Here is a 15,829-nt window from a genome sequence, read left to right on the forward strand (position 1 = left end):
AAAAAAAAAAAAAAAAAAAAAAAAAAAAAAAAAAATTAGCCCTCTCCAAAGATAAGGACACAGAATTATAAGTGAATCATTCATTCTACACATTGGCATCACTCATTTGGGCAGAGGTGATTTGTCCTCAAGAGAAGAGATATTCCTCTACGTTTACATCTTACCAAAGCAATTTCAAGAAGTAACCATCTGTATTAGCCGGATGTAGTGGTACATGTGTGTACTCCCAGCTACTCAGAAGGCTGAGGCACAAGAATCACGTGAACCCGGGAAGCAGAGGTGGCAGTGAGCCGAGATCATACCACTGTCCTCCAGCCTGGGTGATGGAGTGAGACTCTGCCTCAAAAAAAAAAAAAAAAAAGTAACCACCTGATTCAGCCAGCTCTCCTACTATACTTCCTCCTTCTGGAGTCAATGGCTTTCAAACAGAAAGATTCCCTAGTCTTCAATGGTGTTCTTAATAGTAAACTTTGTTTTAACAACTTCTAAGAGCTATATTAAGACACCTGTAAAACTGATAGCATTTGTTTTTCAGAAATTACTTTTAACCAACTTTTCAATAATAATTTTCTCAAAAGAAGGACATGTTGAAAATATTTCCCTGGCCAAACATGGTGGTTCATGCCTGTAATCCCTGCAATTTGGGAAGTCAAGGCGGTAGGATGGCTTGAGCCAAGGAGTTCAAGACCATCCCAGGCAGAGTGAGACCCCATCTTTATAAAAATAAAACAAAATTAGCTGGGTATGGTGTCTCAGTCTGAGGCCTGCAGTCTCAGCTACTTAGGAGGCTGAGGCAGGAGGGTCACTTGAGCAGAGGAGTTCAAAGCTGCAGTGAGCTGTGATCGTGCCACTGCACTCCAGCATGGGGGATGGGGATTGTTTCTTACAGACACAGACACACACACACACACACTTTTCACTGTTAGTTACACCATTAATTCAAAGTAGCAAGGTAAATTATACCTTGCTACTTTTTCAGAGGATAAAATAGTAAATAAAACACCAAAATATAACGTAGGGTCAGATGTAAAGGCTCACACCTATAATCCCAACACTTGGGGAAGCCAAGGCAGGAGGCATGCCTGAGCCCAGGAGTTCAAGACCAGCTTGGGCAACATAGTGGGAACCTCTTCTCTACAAAAATAATTTTTTTAAATTAGCTGGGCATGGTAGCCATGCCTACAGTTCCAGCTACTTGGGAGGCTGAGGTGGAAGGATTGCTTGAGCCCAGGAGGTCGAGGCTGCAGTGAGTTGTAACTGCACCACTGCACTCTAGCCTGGGTGACAAAATAAAACCCCATCTCAAAAAAGAAAATATAACCCAGGTAATTATATACCAAAACATTAAAGAACTACATGTATTTCCTGGCCAGGTGCAGTGACTCACAGCTGTAATCCTAGCACTTTGGGAGGCCAAGGCAGGCAAATCACCTGAGGCAGGGAGTTCAAGACCAGACTAACCAACATGGAGAAAACCCATCTCTACTAAAAATACAAAATTAGCCAGGCGTGGTGGCGCACGCCTGTAATCCCAGTTACTTGGGAGGCTGAGGCAGGAGAATCACTTGAACCCCGGAGGCAGAGGTTGCGGTGAGCCAAGATCACACCACTGTACTCCGGCCTGGGCAACAAGAGCAAAACTCTTGTCTCAAAAAAGAGCTACATGTATTTCCTATATCTGGTTATATAATCCATCATCCAGTATAGGACCTTGCACAAAATTAGGTACTCAAATATCTGCTGAATAAAATATTAATGGAGAAAAAGCAACAATTACAATATTTATCCTAACCTTTTTTCATAAATACCAAGTCACTATTACACATCATCTAAAGAGTCAGAATGCCTCTCTATAGACTGTAACCTGGCATAGAATGAAAGGAAAATAAGAATAAAGAGTACCATTCATTCGACGATTTCTAAGAAATCTATTTTCAACTGCCAGCTGCTTTGAGAAATATAAAGTCCAGGAAGACATGGTCCTTGCATTCCAGGACCCCTTAAAGTAGGAGTAAAAATCACCACCACTTAATAAAAGTGGAATATGTGCCAGGCACTGGGCTAAGAGCTTTCAGGAAGACAAGCAGGCCTACAACAAAATACGAAATTAAGGATAGCGAGGATTCTTAAGAAAAATACTGTAAGTATCTGAAGTGTGGAAAGGTCACTTCTAGCTTGAGTGGAAGGAAGAAGAGGTAGACAAGGATATTTCATTGCAGTATTTGAGCTTGAAGGGGTAACATTTCAACAGACTAACGCAGAGGTAAAACAAAAGCTAAAGTGTGTCCAGGGAATGAGCACAGACAAGTAGGTAAAGAAATGAGCCTGATGAAGGGTACATAAAGCCTTTCTTCATTTTAAATCTTCATATTTAATGTCTTTACAAAGGCACTCATTATAAATAGCAAGCCCTTCCACTTCTAAAATGTTTACCTTGCTTTGTTTCTTTTTTTTCTTTTTTTTTTTTTTTTTTGAGACAGAGTTTCACTCTGTCGCCAGACTGGAGTACAGTGGCGCGATCGCAGCTCACTGCAACCTCCACCTCCCAGGTTCAAGCAATTCTCCTGCCTCAGCCTCCCAAGTAGCTGGGATTACAGGCACACGCCACCATGCCCAGCTAATTTTTGTATTTTTAGTAGAGACGGGGTTTCATCATTTTGGTCAGGCTGGTCTCAAACTACTGACCTTGTGATCTGCCCACCTTGGCTTCCCAAGATGCTGGGATTACAGACATGAGCTACTGTGCCCAGCCTGTTTTTTTTTCTATAGCACTTAAACATTATATAAATTAGAGCGGGGTCTTTTAACTCCTTCTTTATCTTTTCCTTTCCTTCTCCAAATAACCAATTATTTTTCAGCTTATAATCTCATACTGATATATATATTTTGGCAATAATTTATTTTCCCAGTATACTCACTTTTTAAGATACACGAATTGATCATAGAATACATGTTCAAAGAGGGAGGGAAAAATTAGAAATATGGGCCAGACATGGTGGCTCACGCCTGTAATCCCAGCACTTTGAGAGGCTGAGGCAGGCAGATCACCTGAGGTCAGGAGTTTGAAACCAGTCTGACCAACAAGGAGAAACCCCGTCTCTAATAAAAATACAAAATTAGCCAGGCATGGTGGTGCATGCCTGTCATCCTAGCTACTCAGGAGGCTGAGGCAGGAGAATTGCTTGAACCCGGGAGGCGGAGACTGCAGTGAGTTGAGATCATGCCATTTCACTCCAACCTGGGCAACAGAGTGAGAATCCGTCTCAAAAGAGAAATTAAAAAATAAAATAAATAACTGCATAAAACCATTGCTAGCTGGGTGCAGTAGCTCATGCCTATAATTTCAGCACTTTGGGAGGCTGAGGTGGGTGGATTGCTTGAGGCTAGGAGTTTGAGAGCAGCCTGGGCAACAGGGTACCTCTACTAAAAATACAAAAAATTAGCTGGGCATGGTGGCGCAGGCCTGTAATCCTAGCTGCTTGGGAGAATGAGGCAGGAGAATCGCTTGAACCTGAGAGGCGGAGCATGCAGTAGCTGAGATCTTGCCACTGCACTCTTGCCTGGGTGACAGAGACATTACCTCAAAACCAAACAAAAGAAACCTGTTGTACACACTGCACTATTATTGTAATTTCACATCCACCTCTTCTTACTATTGCAATGAACTCAAGTGTTACAAGTTGCAAATACCCACTTAAAAGGCCTTGTGTCCCTGTGAGCAGTTGGTCTCTCCAGTAAATTCCTATTGAAGTAAAAAGTGATATCTCTTGGCCAGGCACAGTGGCTCATGCCTGTAATCCCAGCACTTTGGGAGGCCAAGCTGGTGGATCATTTGAGGTCAGGAGTTCAAGACCAACATGGCCAACATGAGGAAACCCCAGCTCTACTACAAATACAAACATTAGCTGGTCATGGTAGCAGGCGCCTGCAATCCCAGCTACTAGGGAGGCTGAGACAGGAGAAAGGCTTGAACCCAGGAGGCGGAGATTATAGTGAGCCAAGATCACACCATTGCACTCCAGCCTGGGCAACGGTGCAAGACTGTGTCGCAAACAAAAAATAAATAAAAGTGATCTCTCATGAGTCTTGTGTATTTTTCATCGTGTACAGTGCAATACTATAAACTTTGAATAACACCATGGGACCCATATAAAGTGTCACTAATAATGCTGGAAGTGCTTCCAAGAAGCAAAGACATGTCATGACATTATAATAAAAAGTTGAGGCTGGGTGCTGTGGCTCATGCCTGTAATCCCAACACTTTGGGAGGCTGAGGCAGGCAGATCACCTGAGGTCAGGAGTTCGAGACCAGCCTGACCAACAAGGAGAAACTCTGTCTCTACTAAAAATACAAAATTAGCCAGGTGTGGTGGCACATGCCTGTAATCCCAGCTATTTGGGAGGCTGAGACAGGAGAATTGCTTGAACCCGGGTGGTGGAGGTTGCAGTGAGCTGAGATTGCGCCATTGCACTCCAGCCTGGGCAACAAGAGTGAAACTCCATCTTAAAAAAAAAAAAAAAAAAGTTCAACTGCTTGACATATACAGCAGATTGAGGTCAGCAGCTGCGATTGCCTGCCATTTCAGACAGACTCTTCATCTTTTTCTTTTCGTTTTTTTTAAGAGACAGCATCTTGCTCTGCTGCCCAGGCTAGAGCACCACAGCACAACCATAGCTTATACTGCAGCTCCAACTCCTGGGCTCAAGCAATCCTCTCCTCAACCTACCAAGCAACTGGGACTACAGGTGCATACCACACGCATAACTAATTATTTTGTAAGAGATGGGGGTCTCACTATGTTGTCCAGGCTGGTTTTGAACTCTTAGGCTCAAGCGATCCTCCCTCCTCAGCTTCCCAAAGTGCTGAGATTACAGGCATGAGCCACAGAGGCTGGCCCTAAATACATTTTAGAGTAGGAGTATGAAAAAGGCCAGGCACCATGGCTCATGCCTATAATCCCAGCATTTTGGGAGGCCAAGGCAGGAGGATCACTTGAGCTCAGCAGTTCGACATCAATCTGGGCAACATGGCAAAACCCCATCTTTACAAAAAATACAAAAATTAGCTGAGTGCAGTGGCACACACCTAGTCCCAACTACTCCGGAGGTTGAGGAGGAGGGATAGCTTATGCCTGGGAAGTAAAGGCTGCAGAGCCGAGATCATGCCACTGCACTCCAGCCTGAGCAACAGAGTGAGACTCTCACAACACAAAAAAAAGGGTATGAGAGTATAAAGTCACTACAACCATACATATCAACTTATAGAAAAACTTATTTTATTTTTGCTTATTTTTCTTCTTAGACCTCACAAGGATGAAAGAAAAACAATATTCTTTTTAAAAAGATGTCATTAATTGTGTAATTAATTTGTCTCTTTGAAGAACATTATATACAAATTTAAGAGGGAGGAAAAACCCATCAGCTCCAAATATAGCCACAAATGTAGTTACTTCTGGTTTGCCCATTAGATCTAATTAGCAATAAGAATCAAAGGAAGACCAGGTGCAGTAGCTCATGCCTGTAATCCCAGTACTTTGGAAAGCTAAAATGGGAGGATCAATTGAGGCCAGGAGTTCGACACCAACCTGGTAAACACACTGAGACTCCCATCTCTAAAACAGTAAAAATAATAATAATAAAAGAAAAAATAAATACAAAAAGAAAAGTCTACAACCACTTCACATTCATTAGGATTATTATTTAAAAAATTAGAATAAATAGCAAGTGTTGGAAAAGATGTGGCAAAACTGGAACCCTTGCGCTTTGCTGGTGGGAAATGTAAAATGGTGCAGTCATTGTGCAAAACGATTTGGCAGTTCCTCAAAAAGTAAACACAGAACTATCATATGATCCAGTTATTCTACTTGTATGCATAGCCTCCAAAGCACTCAAAGCAGGGACTCAAACAGATACTTGTACACCAATGTTCACTGCAGCATTATTTCTAACAACCAAAAAGTGGAAACAATCCAAATGTCCATCACTGATGAGAAGATAAATAAAATGTGATATATTCAAACAATGAAATATTATTCAGCCATAAAGAGGCATAAAATACTGATACCTGCCACCACCACATGGATAAACGTCAAAAACGTGCTAAGTGAAATAAGCTAGACCAAAAAGGACAGATAGTGTATGACTCCCCGTAACTGGAATAGGCAAATTCATAGAGAGAGTAGAGGCTGGTGCAGGGTCTCATGCCTGTAATCCCAGCACTTTGGGAGACTGAGGCAAGTGGATCCTTTGAAGTCAGGAGCCCGAGACCAGCCTGGCCAACATGGTGAAACCCCATCTCTATTAAAAATACAAAAATTAGCCGGCATGGTGGCGCCTGCCTGTAATCCCAGATACTCAGGAGGCTGAGGCAGGAGAATCACTCGAGCCTGGGAGGCGGAAGTTGCGGTGAGCCAAGATCGCGCCACTGCACCCCAGTCTGGGCAACAGAGTGAGACCCTGTCTCAAAAAAAAAAACAAAGTATAATAGGGATTACCAGGAACTGGGGATAGGGAGGAATGAGTTATTGCTTAATGAGTACAGTTTCTCTTTGAAGTAATGAAAAAGTTCTGGAAACAGGTAGTGGTGATGGTTTTAAGACATTGTGAATGAATGTAGTTAAATGTCACTGGGTTGTGTATACACACACACACTCTACCCCCAACCGCCCCCCGCCACACTCTTAAAAGCACAACCTAGGGGTCCATTTTGCATTGTGAGACAATACTAGATGACACTAGCCAGGGAAATCACAATCTCTCCTCTCACAATCACACAATAACTAAACCAGACTAAGGTCAAAAATGGTAGAAGAGTATCATTTATCCCCCCTCCCCCATTCTCTCTGGGTATATAACTTTCTTCCCTGTCTAAAACCTATGAATGCAGAAGGCAATAGCCAGCATGGTAAGAACTGCTTGAGCTAAAGAGTCTGTGCTGCTAAAGCAGGCAAATGTCATCAAGGAGCCAGCAGGCAGAAAACCCAGAGCACTCTACATACAATGCCCAATAGAGTGAGAAGGTTAAACAAGGTAGCTCCTGCAACAGATAGGTCCTAAGTTATAAAGTTCTAAGTTGGAATTTAGTAAGTATATCCTCTTTAATGTAAGCATTTTGTGTAAAGGCAGTAGAGAAAAATCCATAAGTGATTAACCTCTGATTAATGTTTGGTGTGTAAGATATGGTTTTAAGAACTGGAGATATTAGAGTTGAACTTCTATTTAAAAAAAAAAAAAAAGAAATGGAGATATATAAACAAGAGTAAGACATGTCCCACTGGAAATATACAGACAGGAATAAGATATACCCCACTTTTAAACAGATATAAGATATCTATACAAAAAAGTCAGCTCAGCCACCTCAATGGCTCATGCCTGTAATCCCAGCACTTTGGGAGGCTGAAATGGGTGGATCATCTGAGGTCAGGAGTTCTAGAACAGCCTGGTCAACATGGTGAAACCCCAACTCTACAAAAAAGACAAAAAGTAGCCAGGCACGGTAGCAGGTGCCTATAATCCCTGCAACTGGGAAGGCTAAAACAGGAGAATTGCTTTAACCTGGGAGGCAGAGGCTGCAGTGAGCTGAGATCATACCACTGTACTCCAGCCTGGGTAACAAGAGGCAAACTCCATCTCAAAGAAAAGAATATTTCCCTCTGTGAAAGGAAGCCGGGTAGATGGGGAACAAAGGGGAAGGAAGAATTACTCTAAACAACACATAACTTTCTTTTCTTTTTTCTTTTTTTTTTTTAAATGGAGTTTTGCTCTGTTGCCCAGGCTGGAGTGCAATGGCACAATCTCAGCTCACTGCAACTTCCGCCTCCCAGGTTCGAGAGATTCTCCTGCCTCAGCCTCCCGAATAGCTGGGATTACAGGCGTGCACCACCACACCCGGCTAATTTTTTTATCTTTAGTAGAGATGGGGTTTCACCAAGTTGGCCAGGCTGGTCTTGAACTCTTGACCTTGTGATCTGCCCACCTCAGCCTCCTAAAGTGCTGGGATTACAGGTGTGCCACTGCACCCAGCCTGTACACCATATCTTTCTATATCCTTTAAATTTTGTGATATGTGACCTTACTACTTACTCAAAAAAAAAAAAAAAAAAAAAAAAAAATTCAATTCTTTTTTTCCCTCCCCTCCTCAAAATTTAATTCTTAAGAATTTGCTGGCCAGGTGTGGTGGCTTACACCTATAATCCCTGCACTTTGAGAGACCAAGGTGGGCGGAATACAAGCTCAGGAGTTCAAGACCAGCCTGGCCAACATGGTGAAACCCCTCTCTACTAAAAATACAAAAATCAGCCAAGCATAGTGGCACACACCTGAAATCCCAGCTACTTGGGAGGCTGAGACAGGGGAATTGCTTGAACAATTCTTGGGAGGCAAAGGTTGTCGTGAGCCAAGATTGCACCACTGCACTCCAGCCTGGGCAACAAGAGTGAAACTGTCTCAAAAAAACAAAAATACAAAAACTAGGCGTGCGCCTATAATCCCAACTACTCAGGAGGCTGAGGCAGGAAAATCGCTTGAACCTGGAAGGCAGAGGTTGCAGTGACAGCCTGGGTGACAGAGCGAGACTCCATCTTAAAAAAAAAATAAACAAAAAAACCCACAACCATTTGGTCACATTTGCGAGTATTTTCCTATGTGTAAGTTTTGGTTTGATTTTTAACAGCTCTGAGATATAATTAACGTCCCATACAATTCACCCATTTAAAGTGTACAATCAGGCCAGGCACGCTGGCTCACACCTGTAATCCCAACACTTTGGGAAGCCAAGGTGGGCAGATCACAAGGTCAGGAGTTCGAGACCAGCCTGTCCAATATAGTGAAACCCCCGTCTCTACTAAAAATACAAAATTTAGCTGTGCATGGTGATGCACGCCTGTAGTCCCAGCTACTCGGGAGGCTGAGGCAGAAGAATCACTTGAACTGGAGAGGCAGAGGTTGCAGTGAGCTGAGATCACACCATTGCTCGCCCCACCTGGGTGACAGAGCAAGACTCCATCTCAAAAAAAAAAAAAGTATACAATCAAATGGCTTTTATTATATTCACAGTTGTGGATCCATCTCCATAATTGTAGAACACTTTCATCACCCCAAAAAGAAACCCCTATCACAGTCACTGACCATTCCCCACATCCCTCAGCCCCCTAATCTGCTTTCTGTCACTAAGGATTTTCCTACTCTGGACATTTCATATAAATGGAATAATTCGGTATGTGGTCTTTCCTACATGGTTTCTTTTACTTAGCGTGTTTTCAAGGTTCATCCATGTTGTAGTATACATAAGTACATCATTTCTTTTTATTACTAACATTTCATTGTATAGTAGCACACCCCATATCCATGGCGAATATGTTCCCAGACCAGCAGTGGATGCCTGAAAGCAAGAACAGTATACTGTACTGTATATTCTATGTTTTTTCCTATACATACATACCCATGATCAAGTTTAACTTATAAATTAGGCACAGTAAAAGATTAACTATAAATAATAAAACAATTATAAAAACAGACTACCATAAAAGTTATGTGAGGCTGGGCACAGTAGCTCACTACTGTAATTCCAGTACTTTGGGAGGCCGAGGTGGGCGGATCACCTGAGATAGAGTTTGAGACCAGCCTCACCAACATGGAGAAATCCTGTCTCGACTAAAAATACAAAATTAGCCAGGCGTGGTGGCACATCCCTGTAATTCCAGCTTCACAAGAGGCTGTGGCAGGAGAATCGCTTGAACCCTGGAGGTGGAGGGTGAGGTATGCAAAGATCTGGCCATTGCACTCCAGCCTGGGCAACAAGAGCAAACCTCCATCTCAAAAAACAAAACAAACAAACAAACAAACAAAAAACAAAAAACAACATTAATTGCCACTGCCTGCTGCTTCCCATTATTAACTAAAAATCTAAACAATCTCTAAATCATGAAGATTTTAAAACTGTAAACTTGGTTTAGGATTGTTAATCCCCACCCAGTAAAATCCCTTAGAATCTGGTCTAAAAATAAAACCGTGTGTCTAGTGTTCCTCAAAAAATACTATGTACACTGACTGGAATGTGATGCCAATTAACATACTTTGTGAGTAATTTGCCAAACTTTAGATAGTCTGGGCCAAAACCAATAACAGAGAAACAACACCCACTTGACATTTTCCTTGGTTACGATGAGAGTCTAAGAGTCATTTTAGAAGAAAGGCAAACAGATCTGAAATTAACCACTAAAATCATTTAGAGCTATGCAAGTAATTCTGAGAGAAAAGAAGTAACAAAATGACTCAAACATTGTAAAATTAAAGATGAAACCTTAATATGTAATTAAATAATTTTTACTCACAACTCTAAGGCAAGAAAAAATACCCACCCATTACTATCATGAGAATTACAAGGCAAGATGCCTGGGCGTGCCTGTAATCCCAGCACTCTGGGAAGCCGAGGCAAGTGGATCACTTGAGGTCAGGAGTTCGAGACCAGCCTGGCCAACATGGTGAAACCCTGTCTCTACTAAAAATACAAAAAGTAGCCAGGTGTGGTAGTGGGCACCTGTAATCCCAGCTATTCAAGAGGCTGAGGCCTGAGAATCCCTTGAACCTGGGAAGCAGAGGTTGCAGTGAGTTGAGATCGCGCCACTGCACCGCAGCCTGGGTGATACAGCCAGAATCCTTCTCCAAAAAAAAAAAAAAAAAAAAAAAAGAATTACAGGCAAGATAAGTTAGCCCTACACCAAAAGTACCAACGGAATTGCAATACAAATACCTAGTATTACAGTTTGAACCCATTCAGATGAGCAATTAAGAATTCTACCCTCCCATACACATACCAAAAAAAGACCTAAACAATCTCATCCTAAATGAATCTAGTGTTCTCTGATTTTCCAATTAATTAACTCAAGGTAAGCAATTTTCCACCAGTCACTTGTTCTCAAGAAATGACTCCCGTGATCTGCACAACTTAAAAACAAAAAAGTCAAAGCTCAATTTTTTTTTTACAGTCGCATTTAAGTTATAATCAAAGCTCAATTTTATGGTTTCATAAACCCCCTCAGTGTCACATTAGTCCATTGCCTTTCAAAGACAATATTTAAAATTCTCTTCTCCAAGTCAACATTAAGGCATGCTGTTTGGCTAACAAGCTCCTCCCAAGATCAAGATGATTATGTGTGGCCTATTATGTTCCTAACACACAAACAAAAGTACTCCCTCATGTAACTTTTTTATATTTAGGCAGTAGGTTACTAACAAAGGCTTACCTGAAATTTAAATGCAGAAGAGTCACACGTTTACTACTAATAGACTACCTAAAATAGTAGTTTAAAGTTATCAACTATATTTTTCATTTCGTAAATAATCCAGTGCTTTTGGAAAAGTCAAATTTAACTTCCAAGAAGTATGAAGTTGTATAAGCAAACAAATGGCATGTTATAAACTAAAAGCAACTCTGAGCAACTGTAATATAATGCTTGATGTTTAGCATTCTTTGTCACCTTTTGTCAGAAATTACCAGCTTAACTCACTTTTTTTCTGCTAAATCAAATCCCATAAAATATGCTCAAGCCTTCTGTTGAAGATACACTTTTTTTTTTTGAGACAGGGTCTCACTCTGTCACCAATGCTGGGGTACAGCGGCACGAACATGGCTCACTGCAGCCTCGACTTCCCTGGGCTCAGATGATTATTTCACCTCAGCCTCCCAAGTAGCTTGGACTACAGGCACACTATACCATGCCTGCTAATATTTTTCTTTTCTTTTGTATTTTTTGTAGAGACAGGGTTTTGCCATGTTGCCCAGGCTGGTCTCAAACTCCTGAGCTCAAGCAATTCACCGGCCTCGGCCTTTCAAAGTGCTAGCATTACAGGCATGAGCCACCACAACTGGCTGATGTTTTTACAGCTACTGACAAGACTTTAACAAGACTAAGGAATTCTACTACAATTTATAATCACAGAACACCACGTATCAGCCAGGTGTGGTGGCTCACACCTGTGCTCCCAGGACTTTGGGAGGCCGAGGCGGGTGGATCACAAGATTCAAGACCAGCCTGGCCAATATGGTGAAACCCCGCTTCTACTAAACATAGAAAAATTGGCCAGGCGTGGTGGCAGGTGCCTGTAGTCCCAGCTACTCAGGAGGCTGAGGCAGGAGAATCACTTGAACCTGGGAGGCAGCGGGCCGAGACTGGCCACTGCACTAAAAAAACACCACATATCTTTAAAAGATAAGACTTTAGTACAGAAACAGTAACAGGTTTATTTTTCCAAGTATCCCAGCATTCAACTGGGTCAAATGTTTATGCTGCATTTTGAACAGTTTAGCCCTTGAGTGATAAGAGTAAAAACAAGCCAAAATAATCCTGAATGTTCTTCAGTGGCATATAATCATCACAATCAAAGCAAGATTTAGGAACTTCTAACTGAAGTCTGTTAATTCCATAATAGTCACTTTAGCATAAACATTAATCACAATATTATAGCTATTTTAGGGAAATTACGTTTATGGGGATAAAGGCTTTATAACAGATTGGAATCTGAGAAGTCAATCCAGAGACACAGTTTATAAAATACATTTATTAAACCAAAAATACGTTCTACACTTTTTTTGGATGTTTGTTTTCTATAATCGTCCAATTTCTCTAAGACTGGGGAGAACTTTGTATTTAAAATTTAGGCCAGGCACAGTGGCTCATGCCTGTAATCTCAGCATTTTGGGAGGCCGAGGTAGGCAGATCACTTGAGGTCAAGACTTCGAGACCAGCCTGGCCAACATGGCAAAACCCCGTCTCTACTAAAAATACAAAAATTAGCTGGTGTGGTGATACGCACCTGTAATCCCAGCTAGAATCACTTGAACCCAGGAGGCGGAGATTGCAGTGAGCCCAGATCACACCACTGCACTCCAGCCTGGGCAGCAGAGTGAGTCTCAAAAAAATAAAAAATAATACAATAATAAAATAAAAATTGTTAGTAGAGTGTACTATATTTATAAAGTTAACATTTTTGTGAGCAAGTATAACTTTAAGAGAATTTTTGGCAAGAATTCCCAGGAGCGTATGAGTTCAATTCATTCACCACTGTGTAAGTGCAAAACATTTAATATAAAACACATTAAAAAAAAAGTCCTCCTGGCCAGGTACAGTATATCACACCTGTAATTTCAGCACTTTGAGAAGCTGAAGCTGGAGGATCACTTGAGCCCAAGAGTTCAAGACCAGCCTGGCCAACATAGTTCCACCCCGTCTCTATTATTTTAAAAAGTTCTGCCTGGCCAGGGGCTCACCCCTGTAATCACGGCAAGCAAGCACGTTGAGTGGGAGAGGTGGAGGCAGGAGGATCACCTATGCCCAGGAGTTTAAGACCAGCCTAGGCAACACAGCCAGACTCCATCTCTACTAATTTTCTTTTCATTAGCCATACGTGGTGGCACCTGTCTGTAGTCCCAGCTACTCAGGAGGCAAAGGCAGGGGAATTGCTTAAGCCTAGGAGTTAGAGGCTGCAACTGAGGTATGATCAAGCCACTGCACTCCAGCCTGGGCAACAGAGTGAGATAATGTTCCTTTTTATTATTTAAGTTCGAATTGTTCTGAAACAATAAAAAAAATTTAAAAAGTTATTAACTAAGTTTAACAAACTACATCTTTTCAATTACTATCAGCTTCGGCATCAACAAGGGGAGAAAACTATCAGCAAAAATAAAGATTCAGCATGTGTAATAATCCAAATTTAACTAGCTCACGATCTACAACAAAAACAGCCCCTTCACAATTCTAGCAACTATTATTTTACTCTCATCTCTCACCGTTTCCTTCCTGCACCCTAGGCAAATTGCTGCCCCCCAAACTCATCCCAACTCCCACAAGCCTGTAAGCCTTTGTACCAGCTGTTCCCTGGGCTCCTCCTCACCTGGTGAGCACTTACTCATCGGTAGTTCAAACTCGACGGAGAAGTCTCCTCGAGTGCAGAAGCCTCCCCAACTCCTCCCTAAGCAAAACTAACTTTTCTAAATCCCCACACTTGGTAAGCCAGTTCTTATCACGCTGCATTGTTTTCACGTCTTAGGAGGGCAGAAATCTCTCCACTCGGCCCACAGAGGACCAGGCAAGCAGAACGTGCCTTGAATTCATTTCTTACTTAGATTAAGTGACCCCCTAGAATCCGGTCACAACTCAAGGAGACACAGAAGTTCCTATCCTTCCCACCAGAGAATGAATAACAGAGGCACACCCAGAGGCCCAGAAAGAGAACAATGAATGAACACGGCCGCCTCGCCTCTCTCGACGTCTAAACTCCTTTTTCTCCGGCATCGACTAGCTCTGCAGAGCCTCAGCAGCTGCAAAGCTGAAGCGTCCCGGCGGCTCTTGCTTCATACAAAAGACAGCCCTGGCTCTTCATTCCAAAGCGTCCTGAGGCCAATCCTCTATAAGCATCCTAAGCCTTTCATTAATAACCCACAGAGTCATGATACCCAAGGCGAGGCCCCTGTGCCTTTGTGGTAGGGCACCGGCCAGTTTCCTCCTCTCTTCCTCGATTCCTCACGCCTTCCTAAAAGGGTGTCACCTGACTGGAGTACCCTGAGAAAGGGTGCAAGCCCAGGTCCCACATTCGGTGGCCCAAGAGAAAAGGAATTGGCCCATCCGAGTGACAAGAGATACGGGGCAGCTCTGGGCGATTTTCCCACTGCCAAATATGAGGAATGCGCACTGGCAAAGGGGTGGCGTTGGCAAGTTTCCGCAAAACACAAGGAAATTTGATTGGGGATGTGGGAACTAGGTTCGCCGGCCATGACACCGAACTCCCGGGCCCCCGCCCAACGCTACCCGGGGTGACAACGGCCTGGCCCGAGCCCTCCGTCCGGCAGCCGCGGGGCCGCTCCATCAGCGCCACCCAGGCCAGTCGCCCGGCTCCCCCGACATCCATGACCCGGGTCCGCCACCTACCTGAGGGAGCCAGGCCGTCCCAACGTCCTGTCGTCCAGCGGCGGCGTCTCGTCCGCTCCTCCTCCCCGCGGCGGGTGAGGGAGCGGGAGGCGGTCACATTCGGCGCGTTCCCAGCCCAGGGGACGGAGCCCCGAGCAGCCCCCGCATCGTAGCAAACGCGCTCCGCGCCTCAGGGCACACGCCCCAAAGCACAGCCAGCTGACCCTTTCCGGGGCCAAAGGAGAGCAGCAGAAAAGACTTCCCGCCTCACGACCGCTCTCCTCTTACTCCCGCCATCTAAGATGGCGGCCTCAGCGCTCGCGATTAAGACTCTCGGGCGGCCCCGGCAAGCGAGCCCTCCACTCGGTGCTCCTCCTCCCGACCTGCGACGCCACCGGCTCTCCGCTTCTGCGCGAGCCCTACTGGCAGTCAACTTCCAACTAGGCTCGGGCGTCCATCGCTCTGGCCTGAACTCAGGCCCCGCCCCCGGGGCGTGGCCTCGCGATCTGGTGGCCGCCATTTCGAAGCTGATGAGGTTTGTTAGGTGATGCTGACTTGCTCTCAGGAGGGTCACTGGGTAATCAGGAAGAGCCGGCTTTTGGCCGGCCACAAGTGGCCACAGGCCTAGAAGGGGAGAGGAAGGTCTGCCTGCCAGCATTGCCAGGCCCAGCGATCACCAGACGTGCCCCGGGACACAGAGCACAGTGTCCAGCTTTGACGTGTCCTCCCCGGAGTCGGACACTTGGATACCGAATCACGGCTCCGCCACTTGGCAGCTTTGTTGAACCTTAAGCCGCCGTTTCTTTGCCTGTAAATTGGGGGTTCATTTTTCCCCCATCACATTACCAATAAAGATGCTAATATCCAGTTTGCTTCGGTATATTGAAAACCGTTGTGTGCCCTCGCAGCGCTGCCAGAATAGATGA

At 43.9% G+C, this 15,829-nt stretch overlaps 1 protein-coding gene across 10 annotated transcripts in view; it reads right to left on the reverse strand.

Annotated features, from left to right (window-relative positions):
* The window catches only part of RAF1 (Raf-1 proto-oncogene, serine/threonine kinase), an 88,300-nt gene extending 72,987 nt beyond the window's left edge, over positions 1–15,313 (reverse strand). For 5 of the 10 annotated variants that reach the window (XM_032262274.1, XM_032262265.1, XM_032262276.1 and 2 more), the window contains exon 1: positions 14,925–15,229. The gene's annotated coding sequence lies outside the window, so the exon portion shown is untranslated. Of the gene's footprint in view, positions 1–14,924 lie in introns of all 10 variants that reach the window. The other 5 variants (XM_032262268.1, XM_032262269.1, XM_032262275.1 and 2 more) reach the window with 5 other exon arrangements.
* Between the last annotated feature and the right edge of the window lie 516 nt (positions 15,314–15,829).

Source organism: Sapajus apella, unplaced genomic scaffold (assembly GCF_009761245.1).
Source record: "Sapajus apella isolate SASKATOON/1434 unplaced genomic scaffold, GSC_monkey_1.0 scaffold128, whole genome shotgun sequence".
In the NCBI taxonomy this organism is placed as follows: Eukaryota; Metazoa; Chordata; class Mammalia; order Primates; family Cebidae; genus Sapajus; species Sapajus apella.